Raw genomic sequence first — 12,108 nt, 5'->3', positions numbered from 1 at the left:
TGTCTATATGTTAACTTCCACCTATGAGTGGAGTCATATAGATTCGTCTTTCTCTGTCTGGCTTATTTCGCTTAACATAATACCCTCAAGGTCCATCCATGTTGATGCAAATGGAACAATTTGGTCCTTTTTTATGGCTGAGTAGTATTCCATTGTGTATATATACCATGTCGTCTTTATCCAGTCATCAGTTGCTGGTTCCACGTCTTGGCTATTGTAAATAGTGCTGCAATGAACATAGGGGTGCATGGGACTCTTGGGATTGCTAATTTCAGGTTCTTCAGATAGATACCCAGTAGTAGGATGGCTGGGTCATAAGGTATTTCTATTTTTAACTTTTTGAGAAATCTCCATACTGTTTTCCACAGTGGCTGCACTAGTTTGCATTCCCACCAACAGTGTATGAGGGTTCCTTTTTCTCCACAACCTATCCAACATTTGTCACTCTTGGTTTTGGATATTTTTGCCAATCTAACGGATGTAAGGCGATATCTTAGTGTAGTTTTGATTTGCATTTCCCTGATGATTAGTGATGATGAACATCCTTTCATGTGTCTATTGGCCATCCTTATATCTTCTTTGGAGAAATGGCTGTTCATGTCCTCTGCCCATTTTTTGATCGGGTTGTTTGTTTTTTTGTTGTTAAGCTGTGTGAGTTCTTTGTATATTATGGAGATTAATCCTTTGTCGGATAAGTAGCTTGTAAATATTTTTTCCCAATTAGTGGGCTGTTTTTTTGTTTCAATCCTGTTTTCCTTGCCTTGAAGAAACTCTTCAGTCTGATGAAGTCCCATTTGTTTATTCTTTCTATTATTTCCCTCATCTGAGGAGTTACAGTGTCCGAAAAGATTCTTTTGAAACTGATGTGAAAGAGTGTACTGCCGATATTCTCTTCTAGAAGACTTATTGTTTCAGGCCTGATCTTTAGGTCTTTGATCCATTTTGAGTTTATTTTTGTGAATGGTGAAAAAGAATGGTCAATTTTCATTCTTTTACATGTGGCTGTCCAGTTTTCCCTGCACCATTTGTTGAAAAGACTTTCTTTTCTCCATTGTAGGCCCTCAGCTCCTTTGTCAAAGATTAGCTGTCCATAGATGTGTGGTTTTACCTCTGGGCTTTCAATTCTGTTCCATTGATCTGTGGACCTGTTTTTGTACCAGTACCATGCTGTTTTGATTACTGTAGCTTTGTAGTATGTTTTGAAATCGGAGATTGTGATGCCTCCGGCTTTGTTTTTCTTACTCAGGATTGCTTTAGCAATTCGTGGTCTTTTGTTGCCCCATATGAATTTTAGGATTCTTTGTTCAATTTCTGTAAAGAATGTCCTTGGGATTCTGATTGGGATAGCGTTGAACCTGTAGATTGCTTTAGGTAGCATGGACATTTTAACTATGTTTATTCTTCCAATCCATGTGCCTGGAATGTCTTTCCATCTCTTTATGTCGTCGTCAATTTCTTTCAAGAAAGTCTTGTAGTTTTCATTGTATAAATCTTTCACTTCCTTGGTTAAATTTATCCCAAGGTATTTTATTCTTTTCGTTGCGATTGTGAATGGGATTGAGTTCTTGAGTTCTTTTTCTGTTAGTTCATTGTTAGTGTATAGAAATGCTACTGATTTATGTATGTTGATTTTATACCCTGCAACTTTGCTGAAGCTGTTGATTGTTTCTAATAGTTTTCCTAAGGATTCTTTGGGGTTTTCTATATATAAGACCATGTCATATGCAAACAGCGAGAGTTTTACTTCTTCATTGCCTATTTGGATTCCTTTTATTTCTTTTTCCTGCCAAATTGCTCTGGCCAACACCAGCAGTACTATGTTGAATAGGAGTGGTGAAAGTGGGCACCTTGTCTTGTTCCTGTCCTCAGAGGGATGGCTTTCAGTTTTTGTCCATTGAGTATGATGTTGGCTGTGGGTCTGTCATATATGGCCTTTATTATGTTGAGGTACTTTCCTTCTATACCCATTTTATTGTGGGTTTTTATCATAAATGGGTGTTGGATCTTGTCGAATGCTTTCTCTGCATCTATTGAGATGATCATGTGGTTTTTGTTTTTCATTTTGTTGATGTAGTGTATCACGTTGATTGACTTGCGGATGTTGAACCATCCCTGTGTCCCTGGTATAAATCCCACTTGATCATGGTGTATAATCTTTTTGATGTATTGCTGTATTCGGTTTGCCAAAATTTTGTTGAGGATTTTTGCATCTATGTTCATCAGTGATATCGGCCTGTAGTTCTCATTCTTTGTGTTGTCTTTGTCAGGTTTGGGGATCAGAGTGATGTTCGCTTCATAGAATATGTTAGGGAGTACTCCATCTTCCTCTATTTTCTGGAATAGTTTGAGAAGGATAGGTATTAAATCTTCTTTGAGTGTTTGGTAGAATTCTCCAGAGAAGCCGTCTGATCCTGGACTCTTATGTTTGGGGAGGTTTTTGATTACTGTTTCTATTTCTTTACTTGTGATTGGCCTATTCAGATTCTCCATTTCTTCCTGGTTCAGTTTGGGGAGGTTGTAAGAGTCTAGGAATTTGTCCATTTCTTCTATGTTGTTCAATTTGTTGGAATCTAGTTTTTCATAGTATTCTCTTATGATCCCTTGTATTTCTTTGGTATCTGTTGTGATTTCTCCTCTCTCATTCCTAATTTTATTTATTTGAGATTTCTCTCTTCTTTTCTTGGTGAGTCCGGCTAAGGGTTTGTCGATTTTGTTAATTTTTTCGAAGAACCAACTCTTTGTTTCATTGATCCTTTCTACTGTCTTTTTTGTTTCAATATCATTTATTTATGCTCTTATTTTTATTATTTCCCTCCTTCTACTGACTCTGGGCTTTGTTTGTTCTTCTTTTTCTAATTCTGTTAGATGTCGTTTGAGGTTGCTTATGTGAGCTTTTTCTTGTTTAGTGAGGTGAGCCTGTATTGCAATGAATTTCCCTCTTAGGACTGCCTTTGCTGCATCCCAAATGATTTGGTATGACGTGTTCTCATTTTCATTTGTCTCCAGATAATATTTGATTTCTTCTTTAATTTCTTCAATAATCCATTGTTTGTTCAGTAGCATGTTGTTTAGTCTCCACATTTTTGCACCTTTCTCTGCTTTCTTCTTGTAGTTGATTTCTAGTTTAATAGCATTATGATCAGAAAAGATGCTTGATATTATTTCAACTCTCTTGTATTTATTGATGCTTGCTTTGTTTCCCAAAATATGATCTATCCTTGAGAATGTTCCATGCGCACTTGAGAAGAATGTGTAACCTGCTGTTTTTGGATGAAGTGTTCTATATATATCTATTAAGTCTATCTGGTCTAACTTTTCATTTAATTCTATAATTTCCTTGTTGATTTTCTGTCTGGGTGTTCTATCCATTGGTGTTAATGGGGTGTTGAGGTCCCCTACTATTGTTGTATTGTTGTTGATGTCTTCTTTTAGTTCTGTTAAGAGTTGCTTTATGAATTTTGGTGCTCCTGTGTTGGGTGCGTATATATTTATAAGTGTTATGTCTTCTTGGTGGAGAGTCCCTTTTATCATTATATACTGTCCCTCTTTGTCTTTCTTTATCTGTTTTGCTTTGAAGTCTACTTTGTCTGATATTAGTATAGCGACACCTGCTTTCTTTTGTTCATTATTAACTTGGAGTATTGTCTTCCATCCCTTCACTCTGAGTCTGTGTTTGTCTTTGGGGCTGAGGTGTGTTTCCTGGAGGCAGCATATTGTTGGGTCTTGTTCTTTGATCCATCCTGCCACTCTGTGTCTTTTGATTGGAGAGTTCAATCCATTTACATTTAGAGGGATTATTGAAATGTGGGGGCCTACCACTACCATTTTATGTCTTGTTTTCCGGTTCTCTTCAATTCCTTTTGTTTCTCTTCCCATGGTTTAGTCTGTTCTGATGGAGAGCTGCTACTCTCTGTTGTTGTCCTTCTACTTATCTCCTCTGCTCTTGGTTTTGTAGCCCCTTTCCTTTTTTGGATTTTTCAGGAAGGAGGGTTTTCCTGAGCATTTCTTGAAGAGGAGGTTTTGTGGCAATGAATTCCCTTAATTTTTGTTTATCTGGGAAAGTTTTTATTTCTCCATCATATTTGAAGAATATTTTCTCTGGGTAGAGAATTCTCAGCTGTAGGTTTTTGTCCTTCAGATTTTTGAATATATCATTCCACTCTCTTCTAGCCTGTAAAGTTTCTGCTGAGAAATCTGCTGACAGCCTGATGGGGATTCCTTTTTAGGTTAATTTCTTCTGCTTGTCTGCCCTTAGTATTCTCTCCTTGTCGTTGACTTGTGCTAGCTTCACTCCTATATGCCTTGGGGTTGGTCTTCTTGCATTGATAAAGTTTGGAGATCTATTGGCTTCTGTCACATGAAGTTCCATCTCTCTCCCCAGGTTTGGGAAGTTCTCAGCCATTATTTCTTTGAATAGGCTTTCTGCCTCCTTCTCCCTCTCTTCTCCCACTGGTATACCTATAATCCTTACGTTGCATCTCCTAATTGCGTCAGATAATTCTCGGAGAGTTTCTTCATTTCTTTTTAGTCTTAGTTCTCTCTCCTCCTCTGCCTGCAGCATTTCTATATTCCTATCTTCCAAATTGCTAATTCTTTCCTCCATATTATTGGCCCTACTGTTCAGTGCATCTAGATTCTTCTTAATTTCCTCTATTGTGTTCTTCATTTCCAGTATTTCTGTTTAGTTCTCTTTATAGTGTCGAACTCTTTTGCGACATAGCTCCTGAACTCATTGAGTTGTCTATCTGAATTCTCTTTTAACTCATTGAGTTTTTTAAAGATGGGTGTTTTGAAGTCATCATCATTTAGGTTATATATTTCATGGTCTTTGGGATTGTTTTCTGTGTATTTGTCATTTTCCTTCTGTTCTGGAGATTTAATATATTTTTTCATATTGCTTGATGGTGTAGATTTGTGCCTCCGCATAGAGAAAGAGTTTAGTTACTGCTTCCACTTGTTTCTGCTGGTGTGGTGGGGGGACAGCTGTTTATACTGCACCAACCAGGAACCCTATCAGCTGTTGCTAACTGGGCCTGGGCCCCTCCTCATAGTCACAGTGGTCCTGTGGGTTCCCTCTTCAGCTGTGGGGGCCGTCACAAGGGGGCTTCAGGCAGCTGGTGCCTTCTGTTGCAGACCACCTAGACGTGCTCCCTCCTTAGGGTCTGCAGCAGTGTTATGGGCTTTCCCAGTGGCCAGGGGCAGGATCACTTATATTAGCAGCTCTGTCACTGTTGGCACACACAAAATCTCACTTGTCCACTATGGGTCACAGCAGAGATATGGGCATCTTCTGCAGTCTGTGGTTAGCTCACCTAGCTATGCTAGTTTTGTCCCAGGGTCTTCCAGGCTTGTGGTTGCCGGGTGGGTGCTCTCTACTAGTGCTGTGCAGAGGCTATCACTGAGGCTGCTGTGAGACTGGAGAGTTTCACCCTGGGCCACGGAGCCAGGTCGCTGGAACTCCACCCAGCCACAGACCTCTCCCCTAGGATCTCGGGGAGCCCCTTACCCTGTCTGGGGGATAGCTGGAGACCTTGAGTTCAGTGGCAGCTGGCCGGCTGCTGCCCTGCCTGGGATTCTCCTCTTCGGGACCCTCCCGGTGTTGTGGATGCTGGGCGGGGCCTCTCTGCTAATGGCAGGTAGAGACTTTGCCTGCTGCTCAGATGGAACTCTGGAGTTTCCCCCCCGGGCCGTGGAGCCGGCCACTGGAGCTCCACCCAGCCCCAGTCCTCTCCAAGGAGATCTCCGGTAGCCCCAAGCCCCGCCCAGGCGAAAGCCCAGTCAGTGAGGCTGGCGGCGGCAGCTGGCGGGCCACTGCCCCATTTGGGATTCTCTCCAGGAGCCTCCCGGCGTTGTGGATGCTGGGAAGGGCCTCTCCGCTAATGGTGGGTATGGGTTTTCCCCACTGCCTCCAGTGTGTAACTCTGGAGCTTCCGTCTGGGCTTAGGTGTAATTGTGGGGGGCTTAGGTAGGGCTCTGGTCACCTGTTTCCACTGTCGCTCCTCTGGTGTGCACTCCCTCCTGCCCTTGGTGTGTGGCGATGTTCTGGGGGTGTCTGCTGGAAGAAAGCCGCTTGCAGGTACTAGGCTGTTCAGGGGTCGGGGTTGGAGAGTTTTCACCTATCTCCACCTCCTCCCGGAGGGAAGTCCATCTGCCTTCCAATGTATAGCAGCGTGGGTCTCTCAGGCGTCCTGAGATGCTATATGGATATCCTTTGTTAAGCGATGAATGTCCAATTAGTTGTAGATTCGAAGGGGGAGAGACAAAGAAGACTACTCACGCCGCCATCTTGGATCTTCCTCTCCCATGTAGGATTTTTAATTCTCTGGCCTCCTTTTAGTTCTGGTTGTCATCTGTGTTACATCTATTCACATTAACATGTAAGGCAATTTATAGTTTTTGCTTTAAATAGCATATGTACTTTTGAAGGAGCTAAAAAAAATAATAATCTTTTATATTTATCATTTCAGTGTTTTTCATTCATTTCTAAAGAGTCTAGTTTCATTCTGATATCATTTCTCTTCATGCTGAAAAATTTCCTTTGAACACTTCATGTGCTTCAAAATCTGGTGGCAATGAATTACTGTAGTTTTCCTTTATCTAAAAATGTCTTTGTTTTGCCTTCATTTATTAAAGTATCTTTACTGCTCACAGAACTCTGGGTTGACAGATAGCTTTTATGCTTAGCCTTTTAAAGCTGTGGTTCCACCATCTTTTGACCTCCATAGTTTCTAATCAGGAATCTACAGTCATCCAAATTATTATTCCCTTGTAGGTAATATGTTGATATTTACTGGTTGCTTTCAAACTTTTTATATTGTTTTAGCAATCTGATTATGATTTGCCTAGGTGTGGTTTTCCTCAAATATATCACGTTCAGTATTTACTGAGCTTCTTGAATCTGTATGTTTGCTTTTTAACAAATTTGGGAATTGTTGGACACTAACTCTTTAAATATTTTTATCCTCTTTTCTCTCTCTCTCTCGCTTTTAGACTTTTTGAAATTTTCCTCAGGACCCTCAGACTGCTTATATTTGATATTTTTCTTTCTTGTGTTTAGATTGTGTGACTTATATTGATTTATCTTTGTGTTCCCTGATTCCATCCCTTTTTTTGCTGCACTGTTCTTAAGCCCATCTGCTAAAAAATTTATTTCAAGTATCATATTTTACAGGTCTTAAATGTCCAACTCTTTATTTTTTATGTTATCTATTTCTTTGCTGACATTTACTATCTTTCCATTAATTATGTGTTATCAGTTCTTTTTTTACTTTATTTTAGTGTGCATACTTATAATAGACCCTTTAATATCCTTATCTGATACTTCTAGCATTTGCATCATCTTGAGGTTGGCATCTGTTGCATATCTTTTTCCTTGTTTTTCTTATGTCGAGTAACTTTGGATTGTATCTTGGACATTTTGAATGTTATGTTGTGAGGATTCTGTATTCTCTTATACTTTCCCAGAGATTGTTGATTTTTTTTTAAGCAGGCAATTCACTTACAGGACTCAAATCCAAGTGATCATCTCTGTGGAGCACAGTGGTCCAAGTGTCAATTTAGTTCTTTGAGGTCGAGCTCAAGTTGCTTTTGATTTTCCTTTCATATGCATGATTTAGAAGTCAGTCATCAACTTTTACAGTTTATCCACAGTACTAGGAGTTCCATAATTTTTCTTCTCTTTCGCTGTCTTATGTATAGTGTTTCTTGCTCATTCTCTGTTTGGCACTTGTAGTTCCAGGGCTTTTACTAGTGAACAACCAAACTAGTGGTTTTTCTACGAAAGTTTTAGCTATGTGGTGCAATTGTGATAACTGTGACTGTGGCTGCCCTTGAGGTAAAGCAAAAGAGAGAGAGAGAGAGAGAGAGAAAGGAGGAAGGGAGGAAGGAAGGAAGAGAGAAAGGGAAAGAAAGAAAAACAACAACAGAAAAAGAAAAGGTAGAGAGAAATTCACTGCTTGCTAGACCCTTTCTCTAAATTTTGATTTCACTCCAAATAGTGTCTTCTTTTGTTTAGTCTCCAGAGCCCTCCAAATAGGCATTTTGTCTTTTTTCCCCCATTTTGTTTTGTTTTCAAGCTAATTCAGGGCTCATAACTATTACTTTGGGGTGGATCAGTTTATTAGGAGCTCACTTCTCTGTACTGGATGCCAATCTCAGAGTTTTTAAACTGTCATAGCACAGGGGCAAAAATCTGCACAATCTTCATGCCATAAATAATTGAGTGGTATTGGATTTCTTGCTAATCCCAGGAGGTGAGGCTGATGCAGATTTAAGATTCCTAAGGAAAAGCATTTTCATCCTCCTAAGTATATTACATGCATGTGTGTGAATTTGTGCATAAAAGGATGTTAAAATTAAAATTTTAAGCAAGAAGCCAAAGTACTAAAGATGCTGCTTATAAAGTGAACTACACTAAACTAAAAGGAGGGATTTCAAAATAAGTGGTTAACGGATGTCATGAATCATGATCAGCCTTAAACAGTGACTCCTGATGCAACTCTAGGCTAGAAAAGGTTGAGAGAATGGAGATGAAAATAAGATTTCAGGATGAAATTTCCATGGTAAGAAATGATGTGGTACCTGATTTACTTGGTTCCCACCTAAAGGAGTAGATGAGTAAGGGTGCTACCTCCTTCACTTCAAGGCTAGAGACAGAGATTTCACAGGAACCTAACAGAGAACTTTACACGTGAGACTAGAAGGGGATTGAATCTGGTGAAAGGACATGGAGGGCAGGCAACATAGACTGTCAAACTGCTCTATCAGTAGTAAGGAAGGTAAGCTACTGCTACATCTGGGAAGCAAGTTAATTCCCCTCTGTTGGAGGGTCAAAGTGGAAGGAGCATTTTCTGGGAACCAGAAGTATAGTCTGCAGAAGAGGGAGCCAGCCTGGAGCTATTTTGTGGGTTTCTCAAGAGCACTATGTAAAGAGGCGGTGGAACTGCAATAATAAGAGTGAATGTAGACCTCTAAAGACAAGGGACCAGGGGAAAGTGGGTAGTTGAGTGATGTGGGAAACTACATGTGACGTGCCCTAGCAGAGGATCCTACAGATTTCTGCAAGAGTGCCAAGAGAGTCACTATCAGCATTTGCCATGGCCTGAGACCTCAGAGACATCTTGTGGAAGTGCCAGCTCTAGGAAGAGCTTCCCTGTCATTTTGTCTTTTCCTGCATCCCTGGAATGATCAATCAAAAGAGAAGAATCATGGCCTCTTCTTCCACGGCGACAAGCCAATGTTATTTTTGGAGATTATTAAAGTTTTTGGAACTTGACATTCTAATTTCTGAATTGAGGCTGTTTCCAAAGTAAAGAAATAGGAGGAATTATTATTATCCAAGAGTGAAGTAGTCAGTCATAGAGCCTAACAAATATTAAGGTACGAAAATCTAAAAAAAGACTTTTTTTTATTATATGCTACAATTTGTGCTTGTGCAATGTGCTGACATTATATACATTCATAGAAAGAAGAGGCAAGCAATTGATTTTGTTTGAGGATCCTGGGGAGCAGCAGAAAGGATGTGACATTTGAAATGGGTCTTAACAAATTTGAATAAGAAAGAAAGCAAGCAAAATGAGCAAAGACATGGAGTTTTGAAATTACACAGTGTGCTATAGGTAACAAGGAGAACTATAGTACATAAGACAGTAGGATTTGGAGGAAGAGAAAGGTGAATTTTCAAAAGTGGCCTGAAGCCAGTATATTAAAAACAGCGTGTCAGGTGGATTTATGACAAAATAATGAAGCCACCAAATGAAGCCATAGTGGGAAGGCATCAAATTCCTAGTATCAGGGAATTTCATGAAAGTATTTGTGTTTTAGAAAGGTAATCTTGTGAGTACCTTGGAGGCAATGTTAGAGGGACAAAGATTAGAGACAGGGGCGTGTTTGTCAACAGTTGAGGCAGCACGGTTTAGAGGTGATTCTCACCTGGGGTAGGGAAGAGGTGGCAGTGGTGGATATGCTAACTTTGGGGACAAACAGAAGATGGGGTTCACCGAGAAGGAGTAGGTAAGAGCAACACTCAGATTGTCTGGTTTGAAGTCTTCAGCTGGCCCACGAGATGACTTAGACAAAACTGGTTGAAGGAGGAACTTCAGGTTCGAGGGGGCGGAAAATGAAGCTGACTTTGAAGATGTTATTGTCAGTCAACTCCCCTATAATATACCCAAATGCAGCCATTCAATAGGCAATTAGAAAGAGATTTCATTGACTCAGGGGCTCTAAGAGTTGGGAAAAGATGGGTATTTATAAGTTTAGGTTTAGGTATGGACTAGAGAGACTTTGCAAATCATCTTAGTGAAAGTGAGAGGAAGAAGACTTGGTAAACAGAGAAAAGGGCTGTCAGAGGCGTGAGAAGCAGGAGATGACATCACAGGAATCAAGGAAGGAAAGAGAAGTGTTAAAAACGATGGGGTGTACGCCAGCATCAACTTCTGCAGATAAACCAAATAGGATGAGAACTGAAAAGAGTCCACTCCATTTGATTATTAGTCAATCATATAGGGCTTTTGCTGAAGTGTTTAACAGGCTAGGGGTCCGGGAGTCAGGAAGCCATGGAGAGTGAATGAAAGGCAACAGATTAAAAGCAGTAAATACTGCCCTAACAGCCTAAAATATCATTGTGGAAGAGAAGGAGAGAGCTGGAGAACCAGATGGATTTATAAGTGCCAGTTTTAGAAAGGGAGATGCCAGAGATAATAGGAATATGAAGTACAAGGGCAGACAGAGTAAACATTAGCTCAATGGTGCCCTCTGTGACTTCTGCAGTGATTGAGAGTGAGAGCATCTAATATGTTCTTACAGAATACGTTTCCTTGTCTTTATTCCCTTTGGCTAACTTTAATTAACTTAGATCTAGAGATAATACTTGACAGTTGTGTAAGAAAAATTGGATAAAGCAAAATGCAAATAATCTTTCTGCAGATGATCCGGAACGAAGTGATAAGTGCTTTCTCTTAGCCCTCTGTACTACTGTATTTCTAGATTATTTTTTATATTTGTCTTAAGGAGAGACGAGGTATTGGCTGACCAATCACAGAGCAGTATGATCTGAATGTGTTTTTTTAATCATTTATGGTTATTCTATGTAGAAGTTGGTTATTTATTGATTTATATAGTGGGTTTGAGACCAAACAGATCTGAACTCAAATACCAGTTGTACTGCTTCTTAGGTGTATGGTCTTGACTAAGGAGTAACCTTTCTGAGACTCAGTTTCCTCAACTAATGTGGACATAAGGCTGCCTCCTCTTTCTGAGGATTAGAGATGACTCATGTTAGGCAACTACACAATGCCTCATGTACAGTGTTTAGTGAATGGCAGGCTCATCATTAAGCATGATCCAAATTTCCAGTGGGTGGTCCACAGCAGACTTGTCTGTAGCCATTTCCTAGAGGAACAGTGTTCTCCCCATCTTGGAAAGTCACATGAAATAAGGCAAATAAAGAGCTAAGGGAATTTAGATCTCTGCCAAATATTTCACTGTCTTGCTATATGTAACACTATGGCCTATGAGAAAATTCTGCCGCATAACAGATGTGGAGGACTGAGAGGAGAAGTGTGTCTTTGACAGTTGTTGTGAAAATAGATCAGGTTTCAAAAATATCTGATTTGTGCTCTCGGTAAGATAAAGAGGAATCATGAAACAAGAAAAATCACATATAAGGAAAGAAAGGTAAGATAAAAAGGCAAAATTCTGGGATCAAATAGCATAAGCTAAAATTTTAAAATCTGCCACAAAACCAAAAAAAAAAAAAATAGTTATAGCACGTTTAAAATCGGCATTGTGGTCAAAAAGGAACAAAATTGGTAGTGCAGAAAATTGAATTAGTGTTGAAGGAAATGTTTGAGAAATTATTCCATGTGGGGAGAAAAAGATTTATAGTGTTGAGAAGGGAGAGACAAAAGAGAGAAGAATATCAAGAGAGAGAAATAGATGGAAAGGGCAAACAATTTATAAGGGAAACCACTTATAAATTTCAGGAATTCCTGTAGAAGATCTTCTCCATCTAAAAAATGAGCCAGAATGGCTGGAGAAAAGGGTTCTAGCAGACAAGAATTTTGAGCTGAAAAACAAAAAACTACTCCAGTCTAAAAGAAGCATCAT

This window comes from Equus caballus, chromosome 1 (genome assembly GCF_041296265.1).
Source record: "Equus caballus isolate H_3958 breed thoroughbred chromosome 1, TB-T2T, whole genome shotgun sequence".
Lineage (NCBI taxonomy): Eukaryota > Metazoa > Chordata > Mammalia > Perissodactyla > Equidae > Equus > Equus caballus.
The sequence above is the reverse complement of the archived record's forward strand: the minus strand, read 5'-3'. Positions refer to the sequence as shown.